This window comes from Chiloscyllium plagiosum, chromosome 2 (genome assembly GCF_004010195.1).
Source record: "Chiloscyllium plagiosum isolate BGI_BamShark_2017 chromosome 2, ASM401019v2, whole genome shotgun sequence".
Taxonomy (NCBI): Eukaryota; Metazoa; Chordata; class Chondrichthyes; order Orectolobiformes; family Hemiscylliidae; genus Chiloscyllium; species Chiloscyllium plagiosum.
This window is the reverse complement of record NC_057711.1, coordinates 71,551,941-71,575,554: the sequence shown is the minus strand read 5'-3', so window position 1 is coordinate 71,575,554 and position 23,614 is coordinate 71,551,941.

Below are 23,614 nucleotides of genomic sequence, written 5' to 3'. Positions count from 1 at the left end.
GGAAGTTGTTATCTACTGTGAAAGCATGATTTCACCTGTTCCAGTGTTGTTTTAGAAGTGCAATAATGATCAAAAGCTGTTGGGAGATTGTCAAATGCAATTTATTTCTCATTGACTTGTCTGTGTAACACATGATCTGATGTAATCCCACATAGTAAAGAAACTTATTTTTCTGAATTTGTTTTGATGTCCAATCCAGAAGCAGTGTGGAATCTTTGCAACTGTGCTTTCTATAGTTGCCTATTTTTTGATCTATGGAATTAATCTGAAAGTTTACTGTTTTTCTGATAGACAGACTGGTAGGCACATTTTGTTGCATTGTTTGATTGCCAATAGGTGTTTGTAGCTGTTCATTATTTTCTTGACTTGGAAGAATGTTATTAAGGTGTTTGTTTCCCTGGTACTATGCTTACTTTATTGGCTTCTTTGTTGATTAAAGTTATTATTGAACCTTTGCCATTGTAAAGGTAGTTATAATACTAAAATTGAAAGCTATTGAAGTTTCTGTTGTTTTAAAGACTGTCATTGACGTAAAGTTTGATTTTCCTTTACCAAAGAAGTGTCTTTAAAGAAAAGAGTTAAAATACTTATTTTCCAAGATGGACAGAATGATTTCCTAAACATCAGTAGGCAGAAACTTCCTTAAATGACTTCGCTCAATAATATTTAACAGTTTTATCGACAGTATCAAAGATGGTTGACATGATATCATTCATCCCATTGTTTATTGCATTCACATTGAACATGTCTAGTAACTGACTTATTTAAAAGAGTCATAGTCATAGAGTCATAGAGATGCAGTATGGAAACAGACACTTCAGTCTAACTCGTCCATGCCAACCGGTTATTCTAACCTAATCTAGTCCCATTTGCCAGCACCTGCCCCTTAACCCTCTAAACCCTTCCTATTCATATACCCATCCAGACTGACAATTCTGTCTCCAATGAATTCTTGTTGTAAGTTTCCATAATTGCATGATCAGATATCCAATGCATCTAATCTAACAGTACCTGATCGATTTATACTCTTTATCTTTCTCGAATTTTATGCATTTTAATTCACAAAACTGAGAAAAAAACCTGTTATAAAATGTTCCTTTCATCCCATGAAATAACAAAGACTTTGAAAACTTTGCTGTTCTGTCTCTGATATTGCAATTTTTCTTTTTCAACAGATTTTTTTAAAGCTGGTACCTGAAGAATCATTCAAATGTGTTGCTGTTAACTTTGCCATTGAGTAACTGGCTCAGAAATTTGGTAATTCCCCAAATGAAGTCTAAACTATATTTCTCGGCCTAGTTTTCTGGGGGAAATAAAGCTTCCTTCGATCTTACAAATACTGCCAATCCCAGAAATCTGACGTTAAAAAACAAAAAGTGCTGCAGAAACTGAGCATAAGGACATAGGAAATATAAGCACTAATAGGCCATTCGGCCCCTCATGACTGTTCTACCATTCAACAAGATCATGGCTGATTTGTCCCATGCCTCAACTCCTCTTTTATGTCAACTCAGCAAGCTGTCAACTCCTCGATATCGCAAAAATCTATCTACCTCTTCTTTAATTTTTTTTTTTATCCATTCATGGGATATGGGTATCACTGGCTTGGCCTGCATTTATTGCTCATCCCTAAATGCCCTTGAGAAGGTGGTGATGAGCTGCCTTCCTCGATTGGTGCAGTCTGTGTACTGTAGGTGCACCCTCAATGCTGTGAGGGAGAGATTCCACAGTTTTGACCCAGCGACATTGAAGAAACTAGTGATATGTTTGCAAGTCAAGATTGTGAGTGGCTTGGAAGAGAACTTAAAGGTGGAGAATTCTAGACAGTCACACCCTCCAAGAAAAGAATTTCCTTCAAAATCTCAGTTTTAAATGAGTGTTCCCATATTCTGTAACATTTGCCCTTAATTCAAGTCTCCCCTATTAGTAGAAACATCTCAAAATCTACCCTATCAAACCCTTTCTGAATCTTGTATGTTTCAATAAGATCATCCTTCATTCTTTAAATTCTATTGAACAAAGACCTAGCCTGTTTAACATTTCCTGATACAACTCCCACATCCTCAGGAATCAACTAGTGAATTTCTTTGAACTATCTTCAATACAAATGTATCGTTCTTTAAAAAAAAGGCAATCAAAATGGTGTACAGAACTCCAGACTGAAAATAACAATTGCTGGAGATTACAGTGGGTCAGGCAACATCCATAGAGAGAAAGAGAACAAACTATTGTTTCTCATCTAGATGACTCTTCATCAGAACTGAAGTGAAGTGCGGATGGAGCAGCATTTATGCTATCGATGGTTCTGGGGTTGGCAGGGTATAGGGTGCTGGTGGACAATAGCTGTTGATAGTTCAGATTAAGTGACCGGGATATGAGAATGGAAGAACAATTGTGTGGCTAACTTCCAGACTTGAAAGAGAAGAAATGGGTATCTTGTGTATTGTAATCACTGCACCCGATGTGGCCTACTCTACATTGGAGATACCAAACACAGACTGGGTGACCGCTTTGCAGAACGCCTCCAATCCATGCACAGGCAGGATCCCAACCTTCTCATAGCCAGTCATTTTAACAAAGAATCCTGCACACATGCCCACTTGTTTGTCCTTGACATACGGCAGTGCTCCAGTGAATCACAGCACAAACTGGAGGAACATCATCTCATCTTCAGACATCTTATACTCCATAACCACCTGGTGAAGGAGCAGCGCTCTGAAAGCTAGTGCTTCCAATTAAACCGGTTGGACTATAACCTGGTGTGTGATTTTTAACTTTGTCACCTCAGTTCAACACCAGCATCTCCAAATCACATCTTCAGACTAGCCACTTCACAGCCTTCTGGTCTCAAATTGTGAACACACTTCCATTTCTTCCCTTTCTTTTAGATTAACTTGTTACATTCTCTGTCTACCTTTTGATTCTTCCGACTTAAGTGCATGATCTCACAATTTCTATGTTAAACTCTATCTAACAAGTTTTTGCTCACTCATTCAATCTATCTACAGTATACCCAATTTAGACACCTTATATTCTCATCACAACATCTTTTGAATTGTCCACAAATTTGGATACACTACACTCTGCTCCCTCTTCTAAGACTTTAATATAGATAATAAATAAATGAGAATCCTAGGACTGATCTTGTGCCCCTCCACTACAGCTTCTTAATCTGAACAAATGATCCATTAATCCAGACTCTCTGTTTTCTGTGTGTTAACTAATGCTCAGTCCATACATATTACACCTAATAGCATGATCCTCCTATCTTGCGGAATAACCTATAACATGGCTCCTTATTGAATGCCTTCTGAAAATCCAAATATGAAATGCCAACTAATTCCCCTTATTATGGACCAGGCCAGACCCCCTCAAAACATTTCAAAAAGGTATCCCCGATCCTAACCTTTTAAATTGTTTTAGGTAGATATAGAGTGGATATTCCAGGAGTGATGCAGCTGGCCAAACTTCTTGGCTTCAAGTAAACAAAACTTATTTACACATCACCAAATGAAATACAATAGCGCCTCGACATACGAATGACCCCGTTCACGAACAAATCGATTTACGAACAGGATTGTACGTAAAATTTTGCTTCAACATATGTATGAAATTCAAAGTACGAACGAAGGTATAAACGCAAAAAGCCCGTGTGTGACCACGTGGTTTCATTGTTTTGCTTTGCTACGCGCTTGTTGAATGCAAAAGCTCTCAGGCCCCCCGTGATCTCATTCAGTTCGTCTTTGGCGCGTGTGCGGTGAACAGCGTTCATTGCTACGTCCAAGCATTCTTACGCTATCCGAACAATGGGAAAAATTGATTCAGTTCACGAACTTTTCAGTTCGCGAACCGGGACCCAGAATGGATTAAGTTCGGAAGTCGAGGTGCTACTGTACAAGCAAAATAAAATTGAATTTAAAATAGCACCTATTTGAAAATCCAACTGACATGACATCCGTTCAATTTAATGAAGGAATTGTTCCGATTTCTTGCAACATCCTCATAAACACACCCCTTAGCAAAAAAGATAAGTTCAAACACAGGGAGAGATGTTAGAGAGAGATAGTCAGCCAGAAACATCTGTTGCATCAGGGAACCTTTTTTTCCCAGCAGTTTTCTTTGACCAACAACTTTGAACAGACTGCTTGCTAAAAACCCAAACCAAACCAAACCAAAACTAAGAGAACACTCTGAATTGGGAGAACTGGCCACTCCCCTTTCATTGTACAAGCGTTTTAAAACAAAAGCCTTTTCCCAATTGTTGCCTTCGGCAGTTTCTATTAGCAATTAGCAGAAGTCCCTTATCCCAGACAAATTGGAACGTCTGCCTTTTACAACCCCTCTTGAAAAAAACCAAGGACAATATAACAACATAGTAGGGCAGCATGGTGGCTCAGTGATTAGCACTGCTGCCTCACAGTGCCAGGGACCTGGGTTTGATTCCAGCCTTGGGCAACTGTCTATGTGGAGTTTGCACATTCTCCCCGTATCTGCATGGGTTTCCTCTGGGTGCTCCGGTTTCCTCCCACAATCCAAAGAGGTCAGGTGAATCGGCCATGCTAAATTGCCCATATTATTAGGTCATTAGTCAGGGGTAACTATAGGGTAGGGGAATGGCTCTGGGTAGGTTACACTTTGGAGGGTCGGTGTGGGCTTGTTGAGCCTGTTTTCATACTGCAGGGAATCTAATATAATCTAATCATAACCTTGTTAAAGGAGCATCATCATCCCATCCTTAATCAATGTTGCTTATTATATCCTCGAAGAACTCTAGGAAAATTTGTTGAACATGACTATCCTTTCACAAAGCCATATTCACTCCGCTTGATTACTTTAAGTTTTTCCTGCTAGGTGTTTCTAAACAACAATCTCTAGAATTTTCCCATTGACAGATTTCAGACTAACTGGCCTCTAGTTTACTGTCTCCCTCCCTTCTTGAGTAGAGTGACATGTTAGCAGTTTGACAATCGACTGGAATTCTCCCAGAATGCAGTGAGTTTTGAAATATGCTGCCTGTGTAAGATTCTGCAAATCTTCTGGGGAGAAAGATGCATTAACATCAGCATCCTTCACCTGGCCAACATTACCAGCATCGAACACACATGATTGGCTGTGACAGGCCCGGCACATCATCCCCATGACTAGCACGAGACTTCCCAAGTGGCTGCTCTACTCCCAGCTTCGAAACAACAGGTGCGCCACAGGCGGACAGTGGCAGTGCTTCAGGGATACCCTCAAGGCTTCACTGGCAAAGTGCAGCTTTCCCACAGACACCTGGAAATCACTGACTCAAAACTGTCCAAAGTAGAGAAGGAGCATCTGGGAGGGCATGAAACATCTTGAAGCTTGCCTTTGGAAAAAGCGGAAGCCAGGCGAAGATAGCGGAAGGAATGCACTGCCACCCAATACCCCACCTACCCTTCCCTGTGACCATCTTCCACCCAAAACAGAGCCTGTGGAAGCCACATCAATCTGCACAGCCACCTACAGACTCATCCTGAAAGTTGATGAGATTCAACTGAGGCATACAAAGCTAATAAAACCCTGACTAAAAGGCTAATAAAGTGGGAGAAAATTAATTACAAAAGTAAATTTGCAGGAATATAAAAACAAATCATAAGTGCCTCTACAGGATACAAAAGAGAGTAGATAAAGCAAGTGTGGGATATGTGAAGGATGCAACTGGGGAATTGATAATGCAGAACAAGAAAATTGCTAGATATTTTAAACTAATATTTTGTATCCACTGAGGGACTGCTAATAATGATGATGATGATTTCAACCAATTTCTCCACTATCTTTGGAGTTGCATCCTTTGAAATGCTTAGATGCAGGCAGTCAGACCTGACAATTATCTGACTTCAGTGTCATTAGTTTGCCCAATACTTTGCTTGAGATGATTGGAAAATCTTTCCTCCCATCTGTTCCAAACCTTATCTGTGATCTTTGGGATTTTTATTCATTGTATCCTCTACCATGAAGATTGATACAAAATATCTGCAATTTTCTTGTTCTGCATTATCAATTTCCCCAGTTGCATCCTCCACATATCCCACACTTGCTTTATCTACCCTCTTTTGTGTTCTTGTAGAAGCACTTATGGTTTGGTTTTATATTCCTGCCAATTTGCTTTTGTAATTAATTTTCTCCCACTTTAATAGCCTTTTAGCCAGGCTTTTATTAGCTTTGTATGCCTTAGTTTTTGATTGGATACTCTCTTCACCTTTGCTAACCACAGGTGGTTCATCCTTCTTGTTGAGTCCTTCTTTTTAATGAGTTCTGTCAAATATTTGCCTCAGTGTCTGCTAAATTTCTTTTTAGTCTATTTTCCTTTCTTCATACCTCTATAATTATCCTTATTTAAACTGAATATACTGGTTTCAGACCCAAATTGCTTTCCCTCACACTAAATTGAAATTCTACTATGTTGTAGTCCTTAACTCCAAGATCTCTTATTAATCCTATCCCACTAGGCATTACCAGATCTAAAATAGCCTGCTCCCAGGTAGATTCTGCAACATATTGGTCTAAGAAGCAATGCCTGAACAGTCTAGAATTTTGTCTTCCATGTCACCCTTGTCATTTGATTTGTTCAGTCAATCTGTTGATTAAAATCACTCATGAAAATTGTAGTCTCGTCTTGCGAATCTCCATTTTTAGCTGATTTATACTTTGTCCTACAGTGAGGTAACTCTTTGGGGGCTTAACTATATATGACTCTCAACTGTGACTTCCTTCCTGTGCTCTTTCTCATTTCCACCTAAAACAAATCTCTGTCTAACCGGAAAAGATGCAAAACCTGCCAGTACACCACCCCCCCTCTCTTCCATCCAGGGCCCCAATCAGTACTTCCAGGTGAGACTGAGGTTCACCTGCCTCTCTTCCAACCTAGTTCACTGCATCAGGTGCACTTGATGTGGTCTTCTCTACATCGGGGAGACCAAATGTAAACTTAGGAAATGGTTCGCCAAGCATCTCAGCTGGGCCTGCATGGACCGACTGGGCCACCCAGTCACTGCCCATTTTAATTCCCCTTCCCATTCCCTTTCCGACATGACCATCCTTAGCCTCCTCCATTGCCACAATAAAGCACACTGGAAATTGGAGGAACAACACCTCATCTTCTGCCTGGGCAACCTACAGCCTAGAAGACTCAACATTGAGTTCTCCAATTTCAAATAACCTCCCTTCCCATCCCTTGACTCCCTTCCCAGCCCCACCTCCTCCCTTCCATTCCTTCCTGCCACCAACTGGATTCATTCCTCCCATTGACCAACCAGGTCGTACCCTCTACCTGTTGTTACCTATCCCCACTTCCCACCCTGCCCCTGATACCCCCTTTATCTGCAGCTTCCTTTACACTCACCCCAAGTCCTGAAAAAGGGTTACACCCAAAATGGATTTCTCCAGCTCCTAATGCTGCCTGGCTTGCTGTGTTCTTCCAGCCTCTTGTCTATTTTGAATTCCAGCATCTGCAGTTTTTTTTCTGTCTCTATCCAGTTCTGGCAGCATTTCTGGACAGGGAAACAGTTTTTTAAAATTTGGAGTCAAAGATTTTCCCAAGAAGAATCTTCGGACATGAAACGTTAAGTCGGATCCTTTCTCGTTCCTTCCTTCAAGTGAGTGAGTTTGCTTTGGGTGTCCAATAATCTGCCTTTTTTCAAATCTCTGATTTGGATTTCTCCCCTTATCTGCTGGAGAGCTTTTACTGTTCTCATTGCTTTTTTAAAAAGACACGATATAGTGTATAAGGATTTATAGATTTATGGTGTTTTTCAGAAAGTTTTTTTTCAGAGATGTTTCCTCCGTAGCTACTGTTCAGCTCTTCTTTTTTCATTGTTCACTACATTGATAATTATGCTTAAAAAATTAATTTTTTGTATTCTTCTCTTCTCCAGTGTTGAGACTGTGGTGCTGGAAAAGCACAGCAGGCTTGGCAGCATCCGAGGAGCAGGAGAATCGACATTTCGGGTGTGACCATTCTTCAGGACGTGGGGTGAGTCAGGGTGAGTCATTCCATCAGTAATGAGGCTGGGGGGCGGGGGGAGGGAGCTGTGAGATAATTGGGAGGGGGATGTGGGACTGGGATAATATAGGGGGAGGGTTGACACAATGTATAGAGATGTATCCCTCCAGCCCGGCACCGCCTTCCTGACCTGCAGTCTTCTTCTTGACCTCTCCGCCTCCATCCTACTCCGACCTATCACCCTCACCTTGACCTCTTTCCACCTATCACATTTCCAACGCCCCTCCTCCAAGTCCCTCCTCCCTACCTTTTATCTTCTCCTGCTGAACACTCTCTGCTCATTCCTGAAGAAGGGCCTGTGCCCGAAACGTCGAATCTCCTGTTCCCTGGATGCTGCCTGACCTGCTGTGCTGTTTCAGCAATAAAGTTTCAACTTTGATCTCCAGCATCTGCAGACCTCACTTTCTCCACAATGTATAGAGAGATTGGTGGGGTGGAAGGTGAGGACTGGGGGGGGGTTCTGTCCATGCTGCTTTGGAAGGGGTGGGGTTCAAGGGCGGAGGTGCAGGAAGTGGAAGAGATGGGCTGGAGGGCATCGTCGACCACATGAGAAGAGAAATACATCACTTCCTCCTTCTTCTGTTCTCCAGCCAATCTTAGTTCTATTTCTTGTTGCCATCATATTTTATCTTGTGGTTTGATGCCACACTATAAATTTGGTTTCAGTGCAGATCGGCAAAGTCAAGAACTAGCTTCAGGCTTCGAGTTCAACTAATATTATTTCTTATACACTAATAATAAATAGTGACAGAGGGAAATCAGCTTGTGCTCTGTGGAACCACCACATTGCAATCCAAGGTAGCTATTGGTGGACAGATTGCTGAATACATAGAAGGCCCTGTGAAGGCAGCTTGTGCTTCCGTAAGAGCTGTCTGAGTTGGTATTGAAGCAAGCTGCCTGACTTCAGTCCGTGCTTCCTCTTGTAGCAATGAAATATTAGTTAGGATCTTCTTAGCATTGTCCATTAGACATTGTACCTCACCATTAAGAAACAACATTGTCTACCTTTTACCTTTTAACATTGTCTAACTTTTCTCCATCTCCTGATGCTGCCTGGCCTGCTGTGCTCTTCCAGCCTCCTGCTTGTCTACTTTGGATTCCAGCATATGCAGATTTTTTTTGTCTCCAACTTCTTTTTAGCAGAGCAGAATAGTTTTGAGAAAGAGTCAGTGGACTCGAAACATTAACTTTACTTTCTTCCCGTAAATGCTTCCAGACCTGTTGAGATTCTCCAGCAATTTTTGTTTATTTTTATTTTATTTATATTAAAAAGCTTTAAGTTGATTAGATTCCCTAAAGTTTGGAAACAGGCCCTTCGGCCCAACAAGTCCACACCAACCCTTTGAAGAGTAACCCACCCAGACCCATTTCCTTTGACTAATGCATCTAACACGATGGGCAATTTAGCACGGCCAATTCACCTGACCCACACATCTTTGGACTGTGGGAGGAAACGGGAGCACCCGCATGTAGACACAGGGAAATTGAGCAGACTCCACACAGACAGTCGCCTGAGGCTGGAATCGAACTTGGGACCTTGGTGCTCTGAGGCAGCAGTCCTAACCCCTGAGCCACTGTGCCGCCCAAGTTGTGTTGGCAAGTATTGATCTTGAATCTCCTGCTGATGTATGCAGCTAATCAACATCATATTTAATGCTGGCTACATGCAACAGTCACATAAATGATCAGGTAGCAGGAAGATCCCAAGATGTCTTTATTATACCTAATGAGCATCGGCTAATCATGCATTGCAAAATGAGTGGTAGAACAAAGTGCGCAGAGGACACTGAAAGTCTGCAGAGGGATGTAGATAAGTTAAGTAAGTAGGCAAGGCTCTGGTAGCTGGAGTGCAATGTTGGTAAATGTGAGGTCTTCCATGTTGGTTGGAATAACAGCAAACTGGACTATTATTTAAATGGTGAAAAATTGCAGCAGCTGCTGTGCAGAGGGACCTGAGTGTTCTTGTGCATGAATCACAAAATGTTGGTTTGCAGATGCAGCAAGTAATTAAGAAGGCAAATGAAATCTTGTCCTTCATTGCTAGAGAGATGGAGTTTAAAAACAGGGAGGTTATACTGCAGCTGTATAGGATGCTGGTGAGGTCACACCTGGAGTACCATGTACAATTTTGGTTTCCTTACTAGAGAAAGGATGTACTGGCACTGGAAGGGGTGCAGAGGAGGTCACCTAGATTGATTCTGGAATTGAGGAGGATGGCTTATGAGAAGAGATTGAGTAGACTGGGACTATATTCATTGGAATTTTGAAGAATGAGGGGAGATGTTGTGGAGACATATACAATTATGAAGGGAGTAAAGATAGAAGCAGGGAGGTTGTTTCCACTGGTGGGTGAAACTAGAACTGGGGCATAGCCTCAAAATAAGGGGGAACTGATTTAGAACTGAGTTGAGGAGGAACTTCTTCACCCAAAGGGTTGTGAATCTGTGGAATTATCTGCATCGTGAAATAGTTGAGGCTACCTCGTTGAATGCTTGTCAGGCAAAGACAGTTAGATTTTGAACAGTAACGGAATTAAGGGTTACGATGAGTAGGTGGGTACATAGAGCTGAGTCCACGAAAAGATCAACCAGAAACAAAAGTAGAAATCTCTGGGAAAGCTCACCAGGTCTGGCAGCATCCGGGAAGAGAAATCAGATTCAATATCTTAGTTCGGGTGACCCTTCATCAGAACCCTCTGAGGAAAGGTCACTGGAACTGAGCTGTTGATTCTAATTTCGCTTCACAGGTGCCTGCCAGAGCTTTTCCAGACATTTCTGCTTTTGTTTCTGATTTACAGCATCTGCAGTTCTTTCGGTTTTTATTTAATAGATCAGCCATGATCTTCTTGAATGGCGGAGCAGGCTCAAGGGCCAGATGGCCTACTCCTGCCCTAGTTCTTATGTTTCTGTTCATATGCAATTATAAAATTTTAGCCCTAATGTTTTTGTGTTTGTAAAATGTTCTTAAGAGAACATGTGATTATTTTTGTAGAAGTAATTGAGTCTTTCCCATGTGCAGCTGCATCTGAAAGTCATGGAACTCTTGAGTTGAGAAGAATTAATTCCAGTTGTCCCAAGCAGAAGTATGATTTGAACAATTCCCCAGAGTAGCTTGAAACCTGACTAAAGATGCCCACCTATAGGAGCATAGTTGGAAGGCATACTTTATGTGCTTTAATGTGGAAATTGGGCTGAAATGTAACCAGGCCAAAAGCCTGACGTTGTGCTTTATGCTTATCGATCTATTTCCTACACTTATGTCCTAAGCAGTCACAGTGCTTGTGATGCCACTCCCAGTGTTGCTAAAGATAGCTTTCCACACTCGCAAAAAAATGAGAGAATTCCTGGCAAACTCCAGCATTGCCTACACTGTCCATATTGGCAAAAGTCAGGGACCTAGTGATTCTATGTCTAAACTAAACATTGTGTGACTCAAATGATGTATTGTTTGAGTGCCTCTCTATATGTTTTCAGATGTTGGTCCCTGAGGCCTTCAATATTTCATTAACTTCTAAGCAATTCAAATACTGTTAAAGGATAAATATCATGAGGTCATGCCAGATGTACAATTTCATTAGATTAACCCTTAGTATAAATAACATTCATAATTAGTCTCCATGCAATGTAACTTATTGTTAAACTCCCTCATAAATATTCCACACTTTCAAAACATTTTCCCTTGTTGTAAATTCAGTTATGCATGAACTGATAAGGATTCTCCGAGAATTAGCAAACTACTAATTATAAATAGTTTGTGGCCCACTAATTCACAAGTTGTTTATCTATATCTATTGGGCAAACGTGATGTTCAATTAATCATTTCACTGTATTTCAATCTTTTCCTGTATCAGGCCCATTTATAAGGCAGGAGCCTCATTTAAAAGTTGTTTTCAAATGAAGCAGTATTTTTCTGTCAACTCATTCATCCATTTTACAGTCGGTTCTGATATAATGCAATAGTTCTGTTCCTGTGTGACCTCAGAAAGTTGCGTAATACCAGCACCATTTAAACTAATGGGGCCGGAATCGCATTATAACCAACAGGTAAAGAAAGTTTGTATTGTTCAGATAATGGTCTAAATTCCTCAGTTGCATTATAGCCAATTTGCATTGAAGAAACACACATTATAGCAGAACCAACTATAATTTAGGTCAAATCACAGTTTTGAAGAGTGAGGTATTACTGAAGGCATAGAATCATAATGAAATGTTTTAGAATAACACTGTTTGACTTAACCCAAATGAACCAACCCTGTGAGGTCCAATGCAGTCCATCAGCCCCTGTGTCCAAAAGCAGTCAATAGTAAGTAGGACAAGGTAATGCTGATGTAGTTGGTCACCTTCAGATTAAGACTGTGAGTAGCAGCATTGTGTAGTAGCTATGATGAAGAACTACCCATCTACATGTACCTTACCATTAATTCATTTTGGGAGTCTTAAACAGATAAATCACTCTGCTGCTAATGTTGACATTAGCTGGAAATGTGTTGCTGGAAAAGCGCAGCAGGTCAGGCAGCATCCAGGGAACAGGAGAATCGACGTTTCGGGCACAAGCCCTTCTTCAGGAATGAGGAAAGTTTGTCCAGCAGGCTAAGATAAAAGGTAGGGAGGAGGGACTTGGGGGAGGGGCGTCGGAAATGTGATAGGTGGAAAGAGGTCAAGGTGAGGGTGATAGGTCAGACTGGGATGGGGGCGGAGAGGTCGGGAAGAAGATTGCAGGTTAGGAAGGCGGTGCTGAATTCGATGGATTTGACTGAGACAAATGACTCAGTTATTAAATGACTTTGAGCTGTTGGAAAACAGCAGTGACAATGGAGTGAATAACACCGCAGTCTCAAATCACGTTCTGTGGGCATCTGCTGTATTATTTAATGACACTGATCAAAGGCAGGGATTTGCAGAATTGTCATGGGTTTTTATCTTTCAAAGTCAAACTTTCCAACGCCGCGGAAGACCTAAACATGGAGGAAATTGTCCTTTATCTCAGTGGTAGCACACTTTCCCTGAGACAGCGGTTAAGAGTTCAAGACCCACTTTAGTACCTGAGCACCTCACACATGTTGACATTTCTCGCTGCACTGTCAGGAGATGTAGAGGAGGCAGGGGCCTTGTGGTATTATCGCTGCAGTGTTAACCCTGAGACCCTGGTAATGTTCTGGAAACCCAGGTTTGAATTCTGCTATGGCAGATGGTCAAATTTGTATTTAATTAAAAACAAAATCTAGGGTTAAGAGTCTAATGATGACCACGAAACTGTTGTTGATTTTCGGAGAAACTCATTTGGTTCTCCTTTAGACAATAGACAATAGGTGCAGGAGTAGGCTATTTTGCCCTTCGAGCCTGCACCGCCATTCAATATGATCGTGGCTGATCATCCTTAATCAGTATCCTGTTCCTGCCTTATCTCCATAACCCTTGATTCCACTATCCTTGAGAGCTCTATCCAACTCTTTCTTAAATGAATCCAGAGACTGGGCCTCCACTGCCCACTCGGGCAGAGCATTCCACACAGCCACCACTCTCTGAGTGAAGACGTTTCTCCTCATCTCTGACCTAAATGGTCTACCCTGGTGCCAGTGTAGTTGCGGAAGATGGATTGTTCCACATATCCTACGAAGAGGCAGGCATAGCTGGGGCCCATGTGGGTGCCCATGGCTACTCCTTTCGTTTGGAGGAAGTGGGAGGATTGGAAAGAGAAGTTGTTCAGGGTGAGGACCAGTTCAGTCAGTCGAAGGAGGGTGTCAGTGGAAGGGTACTGGTCGGTACGGCAGGAAAGAAAGAAGCGGAGGGCTTTGAGTACGGCGGGAAAGAAAGAAGCGGAGGGCTTTGAGTACGGCGGGAAAGAAAGAAGCGGAAGGCTTTGATACGGCGGGAAAGAAAGAAGCGGAGGGCTTTGATACGGCGGGAAAGAAATAAGCGGAGGGCTTTGACATTACTCTATCTAGTATTTTACTGGAGATTGGAAAGGTAAAACCAGATAAAGGAGCTTCTTTTGACCATGCTAGGTCATCCTTCCATTGATATCTTCAATTCCATCATCACAGGGCCTAATTACCTCTTGAATTTTATAAAAATCATTTAGCCTTCATAACCTAACCTAACATCTCATCTACATTAAGTATTTGAAATTAGGAATAACTAAGCATGCCGGTACTTGTTAAAGATAGTACCAATGAAAAAAAGGCATGAGGAAGGTTTACCAAGTGAAGTATTCTTTTTGTAGAATCCTGGTGTAGCCTTAAATCCCTGCAGCAGCCCTTGATATGCTTTTTGAAACATTGAGCTTTGACTCATTGGAATTCATTATGCTGAGATGAACATGCCTGACTCCAGAAGATTTTGTGGGGTCCATGGTGTGTAATTTCAAAGGTATAAAATTCATTCTTGCCAGCTTCAGCTGATGATTGCTCTGCAATTCTGACAAAAGGTCAGAATGATAATCTGCTTTTCTCTCCACAGATACTGCCAGACCTGCTGAATTTCTCCAGTATTTCTGTTTTTGTTTCAGCTAATGACAGGCCTTTTTCTAGTCTTTGTTGGTCTTTGTGAATATTGCGCATGTGTCTTTGAGTTTCCCATTATCTAAGTAAGCCATTTGGTCGGAATTACATCATTTATGCCAGACAACATTTTTAACTTCAAGCAGGAGAATTTCTCTGGGACTTCCCAATCTTTTGTCTCAACTTCAGCACAAGGTTGGTCAACCTTTCAGAAAGATTGACAGAGCCTGCAAATTACAATGCATTCTGGCATTTCTCCACAGTTGCTACCAATCTAATAGTGAGAAATCGGAAAAAAATCCTGTGGAAATAACCATGTGCAGAAATCTTCCAATAATGAAGGACCCAAAGCCTTGAAAGTGAAGCAGAGCAGAATGAGATGTACATTTTTAAAATTTTCTCTATAATTCATGCTGTTCCCCACACCATGAACTAATTGTAAGTATGTGGATGCGTGAATCTACTGAAACCAAGCTTTGATCAATAACTAATCTGGAAATAGCATCCCTGGGACATGAAAATAGCCTTGAGAAAGAATTCTGGCTTCAAATTGCTTATTCATTCCGTAAGGTGTTACTTAGTCTGTGTTTGACACTCCCAGTTGAAAATCCTACAAAATGGAGGGGGATGTTCAAAAATGTTAAACCTATAACACAACCTTTGGTATTAAGGTACATGGGTGTTTTTATTATATTGTATAACTGCATCCCTTCAAAGTTGAGTGTTGAATGTTCACCACTAACTTATTTTTGAATGTTTCAGTTAAAAATGGATTCTGACACTGTTGGGGGCTGAGGGTTGACCTTATAAATTTTATAATATCATGTGGGCCATGGATAAGGTGAAGCGTAAAGGTCTTTGTCCCAGGGTAGGGAATCCAAAACTAGAGGGAATAGGTTTAATGTGAGAGGGGCAAGATTTAAAAGGGGCCTGAGGAGCAACTTTTTCATGTGGAGGGTGGCAGTGTATGGAATGAGCTGTCAGACGAAATGGTAGAGGTGGATACAATTACAACACTTAAAGGACATCTGGATGTTTTGTGAGTAGGAAGGGTTTAGAGGGATATGAGCCAAATGCTAATACATGGGTCTCGATCAGTTTAGGATATTTGGTCAGCATGGACGAGTTGAACAGAAGGGTCTGTTTCTGTGCTGTACAACTCTATGACTATGAGTCTATGAATGGTACTCTCCTCGGCCAGTGCAAAATTTGAAGCAAGTGAGATGGAAAAGGGAACAAAATAGTTTACCTGTAAGAGAAAAAGAGCTGGACCAGAATGCAGGTATTCTGCGGTGAGTCATGCTAACCACAACACATCAAATAAACAAGTCTCTTTGCCAGTACTGACAGAGACACAGCAGAAATGTAGCCAAAAAAACAGCATGTCATCCCAGCTTGCAGGAGAGGATTTCATTTTTGGCTTGAAAAGAATGTTGTCAGGATCATGCTGCAGACTTGGCAGAAGTCTTGCAGTAGAGAATTTACTACACTAACATACAAAGCACTAGGGATCCATGTACAGACAAACAGACTGCAGCTGAGTGGACTGTCTCACTTGGAATGAGTTCAGCACTTCTGTTATTTAGCTGTCAACTGTGGGTTTACTTGATTTATATATTTTCAACATTCTGTTTAGAATGTTGGCAATGAGTATTAGCGTTTGCCTGCAGTGACAGTCAATCTTGTGTATTACCTGTTCTCAAACAGTTGTGCATTAACCAACTATAATTTGCTTCTTTAATTAATGTCAATTAATCACATCCACTATAAGGGCAGTTTCTAATTATGCATTAAACCAATTGGTGTCATACATGTCATGCAGCAGACTTCTCTAACAGTGGTGTCCTCCTTTCATAGACAGTTACCAGAAACGTGTGCTGAGTACTACATAGTTATTTCATTTAGTTAATATTAATCATGACAAATTTGAGAGTGTTAAGTAAAATACATTCTGAATTTTACATTTAAAAAAAAATCATAAGTTACATATTGGATAGAAGTAGAACTAGTTTTTATCATATTCAGCCACATCTAATCAGAATGTTTGGCTGGTTCCTAAGCATTTGGTAGAGTAATCCAAATTATTCCAATTACTAAAAGTGATTCATTGCTCAATAGCTGCGTGCTGGAATTTGCAAAGTGTTTGACTTAAACCAAGTGATATTGTTTGAAAATATTTTACATTCAAGTGGCCTTCCTGGTAGCTAGAGACACATGGTGTTATTCAGTGCCAGTTGATTGTTCATTGTTTTCTATTAAAGAATGGTTTAACTATGGGCTCGTGATCTTGCTCATGTGCCAGTCATGCTGAGCCTTGTGTGTACAAATAGTTACAAGCTTTGCAAAATCCACGATGGGTAAAACAATCTATATTGAATTCACATTTTCTAAATCAGCCAATTTTAATCAAGTTACACTTCAGGTAAGTGGAGGGGCAGCTGCTGTGGGAGATTACAGCTTTTAAAACTGATTGCACTACCCTGAACATCTCTGGTGTTTTATTTCTTCATAAAAACAAAGTCCTTTAGCTTGATGCCATGAAAAGATTTTTTTTCTGCAAATCTTAATATCAAGTGATACTACATCAGTTAGAATATTAATTTCATTCAGTCTAGAGCCCTATCTGAACTGGTTTAACATTGTAGATCATTCATGCCCATTAGGAGAATTGCAATTGAACCTTTAATGTCCTGGCTGGCTTTCAGTATTGATGTCACCTCTACCTCTGTTGTAAGTGCTTCTGTATGGCAGCCATTAAAACACACACATCACTTGGAATAGAGCATCAGATTGGAGCAGATAAAAATGTGTGGAATGTTAGAGCTGCAAAGCTCAGCTACTGACAGAAAGAAGAAGTTGGAAACAACAGACTGTGACTTTGAATTACTAGGTGAGTCAAAATGGCTGTGCCTTTTCCTTGTCCTGCTGCTGTGAAAATGAAAGCAGATAGAAGACAGAATTGATGCTTTTATACCCTTAGTGGCAATAGTATGAAATAAACAGAGGGTTATGTACGAAACCTGAACATATAAGAGTTGCACTCTACTGCTAGTGCTGGAGATACAGCACAACAAGTTGGCTTGCCGAGATCCCACTGAGGAGCAGGAAAGCCAAACAGCAGAAATTTTGTAAGTTTTGAACCATGTATGAGCGTTCCATGTATGAACAGTATCTATTCAACCTCAGAACTCAAGGGGAAAGAGAGCAATGGATCAGTATGTGACTTCTCTGATATATTCAATGTAATCCTTTGAGTCTGGCAATTGCAAGGTGATCTGATCAGAGATAGGATTGTCTTAAGCATAGCAAACAATCAGAACACGTCTGCTGAGAGAGAAAAAAAACTTTGAAGAACACTATTGATATGCAGAATCTCTGAGAATCTCAATACTCAATGTATTAATGGGATTTTTGGCATCTTAATGAAGATTTACTTGAGAAACATTTCAGGACAAATGAGATTGACAGATTAGTAGAAAGAAAAGTATTTGCAGAAAAGCCAGGAAAGGCCAGAGGATGGGATATAAATATTGCAGAGGACATCGCACAATGAAAAAAGGAAGCATGTCCTGCATACTGCTCTACTTGTAAGAAACAGAACACTTTGCATTCTGGAGACAGAGGTTAGGAACAAATAAGTCTTTCTTCAGGCCAGCAAGATATCGCGAGTGGTGTGCCACAGGCGTCAATGCTTGGGTCTCAGTTCTTTACAATTATAGAAAAGTCATGGGAGGGGATTTTAACTTTCCAAACATCGACTGGGACTGTCATAGTGTTAAAGGTTTAGATAGAGACGAATTTCTTAAGTGTGTACAAGACAATTTTCTGATTCTGTATATGGATGTACCTATGAGAGAAGGTGCAAAACTTGACCTATTCTTGGGAAATAGGGCAGGGCAGGTGACTGAGATGTCAGTGGGGGAGCACTTTGGGGCCAGCGACCATAATTCTATTTGTTTTAAAATAGTGATGGAAAAGGATAGACCAGATCTAAAAGTTGAAGTCCTAAATTGGAGAAAGGCCAATATTAGGCAAGACGTTTCGAAAGCTGATTGGAGGCAGATGTTCGCAGGTAAAGGGACGGCTGGAAAATGGGAAGCCTTCAGAAATGAGATAACACGAATCCAGAGAAAGTATATTCCTGTCAGGGTGAAAGGGAAGGCTGGTAGGTATAGGGAATGCTGGATGACTAAAATAATTGAGGGTTTGGTTAAGAAAAAGAAAGAAGCATATGTCAGGTATAGACAGGATAGATTGAGTGAATCCTTAGAAGAGTATAAAGAAAGTAGGAGTATACTTAAGAGGGAAATCCGGAGGGACATGAGATAGCTTTGGCAAATAGGATTAAGGAGAATCCAAAGGGTTTTTACAAATATATTAAGGACAAAAGGGTAACTAGGGAGAGAATAGGGCCCTTCAAAGATCAGCAAGGTGGCCTTTGTGTGGTGCCACAGAAAATGGGGGAGATACTAAATGAATATTTTGCATCAGTATTTACTGTGGAAAAGGATATGGAAGATATAGACTGTAGGGAAATAGATGATGACATCTTGCAAAATGTCCAGATTACAGAGGAGGAAGTGCTGGATGTCTTGAAACGGTTAAAAGCAGATAAATCCCCAGGACCTGATCAGGTGTACTCGAGAACTCTGTGGGAAGCTAGAGAAGTGATCTGAGCTATAGGGAGAGACTGAACAGGCTGGGGCTGTTTTCCCTGGAGCGTTGGAGGCTGAGGGGTGACCTTATATGGGGTTAAAAAATTATGAGGGGCATGGATAGGATAAATAGACAAAGTCTTCTCCCTGGGGTTGGGGAGTCCAGAACTAGAGGGCATAGGTTTAGGGTGAGAGGGAAAAGATATAAAAGAGACCTAAGGGGCAACTTTTTCATGCAGAGGGTGGTACGTGTATGGAATGAGCTGCCAGAGGATTTGGTGGAAGCTGGTACAATTGCAACATTTAAGAGGCATTTGGATGGGTATATGAATAGGAAGGATTTGGAGGGATATGGGCCGGGTGCTGGCAGGTGGGACTAGATTGGGTTGGGATATCTGGTCAGCATGGACGGGTTGGACTGAAGGGTCTGTTTCCATGCTGTACATCTGTGTGACTGTATGACTCTATTTGGATGTTGGGTATGTCGCTAAATTTACTGATGACATAAAGGTAGGGAGAAAAGTCAATTGTGAAGAGGACATAACGATACAATGGATATTGATATGTTAAATGAGTGCGTCAAAGATGTGGCAAATGGAGTTCAATGTGGGAAAGTGTGAAATTTTCCATTTTGTCAGAAAGTATAAGAGAAAGCAATTTGTCTGAAATGCAGAGAAATGTAGGTGTTCTAGGGTATGAAGTGCTGAAGGGTAATGTGCAGGTACAGCAAATAATCAGAAAAGCTGATAGAATGTAATGTTTTATTATGAGGGGAATTGAATGATTTGATTTGATTTGATTAGATTTGAGTTATTATTGTCAAATGTACCAAGATACACTGAAAAGGATTGTTTTGCATGTAATCCAGGCAAACTGTACTTTACATAAGTACATCAGGGTAATAGAAGAGTGCAGGATGCATTGTTATTGCTACAGACAAGGTGAAGAGAAAGATCAATGTTAAAATATGAAAGGGCCATCTTTAAGTCTGATAACAGTGGGGAAGAATCTGTTCTTGAATCTGTTGGTACGTATTCTCAAATGTATGTATCTTTAACCTGATGGAAGAAGGTGGAAGAGAGTATAACAGGTCTTTGATTATATGAGCCGCTTTCCTGAGGCATCAGGAAGTATAGACAGAGTAATGGAAGAAAGACTGGTTTGTATGATGGACTGGGCTGGTCATTACTTGCAGTCTTGGGCAGAGCAGTTGCCATACCAATCTGTGATGCAATAGGGAGGTTAGGGAGTAGGGAGGTTATGTTTTAGTTGTACAGGGCATTGGTGAGACTGTATCTGGAGTACTATGTACTAGACTGGTTACCATATGTACAGAAAGATGTTAATGCATTGGAAGCAATTCAGAGAAGGTTTACTCAACTAATACTTGAAATGAGCAGGTTGCCTTATGAGAAAAGCTAGACAAGCTAAGCCTGTATTCTTTGGAGTTTAGTAGAGTCAGAGAAACTTAATTGAAACATAAAGTCCTGAGGAGACAACTGGGTGAATGTTGAAAAGATATTTCCTCTTGTGGGAGAATCTAGAACTAGAAGTCACAGTCTAAAAATAAGGGTTGCCCATTTAAATTAGATGCAGACTTTTTTTCCCTCTCAGAGGGTTGTGAATCTTTGAAATTTCCTTCATCCAAAGGCAGTGGATTAGATTCCCTACAGTATGGAAACAGGCCCTTCGGCCCAACAAGTCCACGCCGACCCTCCGAAGAGTAATCCAACCAGAGCCATTATCCTGCCCCATATTTACCCCTGTTTTGGCAATTTAGCATGGCCAATTCATCTGACCTGTACGTTTTTTGGATTGTGGGAGGAAACCGGAGCACCTGGAGGAAACCGACTCAGACACAGGGAGAATGTGCAAACTCCACACAGACAGTTACCCAAGGCTGGAAATTGAATCCAGGTCCCTGGTGCTGTGAGGCAGCAGTGCAAACCACTGAGCCATTGTGCCACCATAGATGCAGAATCTTTAATATTTTTAAAACAGCGATAGATAATTCTTGATTATTAAATGGATGAAAGATAATCAGTGACAGGTAGGAACCTAAACTTGGGGTTAAAATCAACCATGATTTTATTGAACGGTTTGCGGCACGAAATGGCCTCCTATTGGTCCTTGTTCAAGGCTAGAACAAAGAAAAGCCATCCTATAAAGATGGCTACTAGAAAACTATCAGCTGATGACAGTGAAGAATCATTTTACCCAATCCAACAGATTAACATCATCAGATCTAAAGATGATAAATAGTTCCTGAGTGATCGAATGACGACTGCAGAACAAGAGAATCAAATGAAAGTGATTAGTTTCATGCAACACGATGACCTAGCAGACTTATGTGAAGTCTGATAAGAATGTAACCCAAAACAAAGGCCTCAAAGAGGGGGGACCATATGATGGAATGATGCTTATTCCAAGGGGAATAAAATGAAGCTGAGAGCTCAATATAATGGGAAGAATGAAGCTTCTGCAGTTCCAGAAAGTGGACATGAAGCAAAATCCATATGTCTGGCCTTGGATTCGAAACCAACGTTCCCTCCAATTGTTAGTGCTGCTGTGCAGGCCTCCGATGTCCATACTTGGCTGCTGCATCTGGGCCAAGAAGCTGTGCGTTGGCTTGGCGATCAGTGTGTTCCTAGCTTCCCAAGCCACGCACTTAAATGGACTGTTGCTGGTAATCCTAAACACGTTAGAAAATAATTGCAGCATTTCACAGGCCACAAAGTCATTAATGGCCGCACAGATCCTGACAAAGATGTTTTCACAGATTGTGGGTGTCTTCTGGTGAGGACTGCCTTGAAGATGGCATGTGAGATGTGTTGTTGAGAATTCCAGCTACTTTCAAATGCTGCCTGAAAATCAGAAGAGCCGAGAAAGGAAGTAGTCAAGAAAGTGACAATGGCTATAATCTGAATTAAAAGCACAGTAACTATTAAAAAAAAGGCCTGAAAATGGCGAATGTCATTGACCCAATGAATCTCAACAAAGCTTTGAGGAAATCTCACTACCCCTTGCTATCTATTGAAGAAATGCTGCCTCAACTCTATGAGGCAAATGTCATTACACTGCTTTGTAAAATATGGTTACTAGCAGGTAAAACCAGATAAAAAACAACAGTTTTCTAGCTCTGTTCTAAATGCCACTTGGGAGATTGAGATGATAGCATATGTCTTTTAGCATTTCCACTGCTCTGGAGGAGTATCAATGCAGATATGAGATACTTATTGATCTTCCTGGAGTGGAAATGATTGTGGATGATCTTGCGTGTCTGTGCATGTACAGGCACAATGGAAGAAACCATCATAGACAATGATTAGAATCTATTGCAACTGTTAGAACGAGTTTTCTCAAAGACCCTAAAGCTGAACAAGTAAAGGATGCAATCAAATGTGCTTGATATCAATATATGTCATTTAAAGATGGCAAAAGGACTTCACTCAAATCCTAAGAAGCTGAGAGCTGTAGGTGAATTTCAGTGTCCAACAGGTGTGAAAGCAGTTGGATTCCTGAAAGATTTGGCAAGTTCTTGCCAAATTTGTCATCAGACAAACTTGTACCTCTGTGAAAAGTCACACAGTTCTGCAAACACTGACTGATATGCCAACATATTAGTTTTCACTTTCAGAAGGCACTATCATACACAGGCATCGAAAATCCATGCAACAGAAAACATATTGAGAGAGACTATTGCTCTTTACCCTCTTAACTATGCAACTGGGTTCTTGAGTACCTTTCTCCGGAATTGTGTGACCATATAGGTAGATGTGTAAGTCACTACTGGGATCATCCAGCTTTCATGCCTCTGGCACCATATTGAAAGCACAGACATACACCATTTCACAATCCAGGAACTAGTACACACACTGAGGTGCTAGAACCACAACATTCAACACTTAGCCCAAAGAAAGTGAATATTTGTTCTGGACAGGGTACTATGATTTCCACAATGTTAGTACCACGATCTGCTACCTCACACTCTTTCTCAGGACTACCACTCGCTCTAGCTCTACTGCTGCACGTCCAGGTTACTCGTCATCAGAGGATTGTCAGAGACCAGGAAACTGCTCAACCCCAGGCAAAGAAGACCTCCTGTTCTCACTCCATTAGACAGGCAAAAGAACATCAGGCAGGTTTGCCAGAAACACTCGGTAAGCTGGATCAAAGGACAAAGGGGTTCCTGAAAGTTCTCATTACCATGCTGTCTCCAGTATGTGAGCTGTCTCCACTGACAATCAGTGACTGTCCTGGACACTCAGGCTCCAGTGCCAGCTGGAAAATGAACACAAACCCACTCTCCATCACTGTAGCTATGGGTGCTTGGCATCGATGATAAGGTGAAAGAAAAAGCAATGAACTTTGACCCCACTCTGGGAACCACTTCCTCTCTGGGGACACTAAGTGGTAGCACACACATGATCCCTA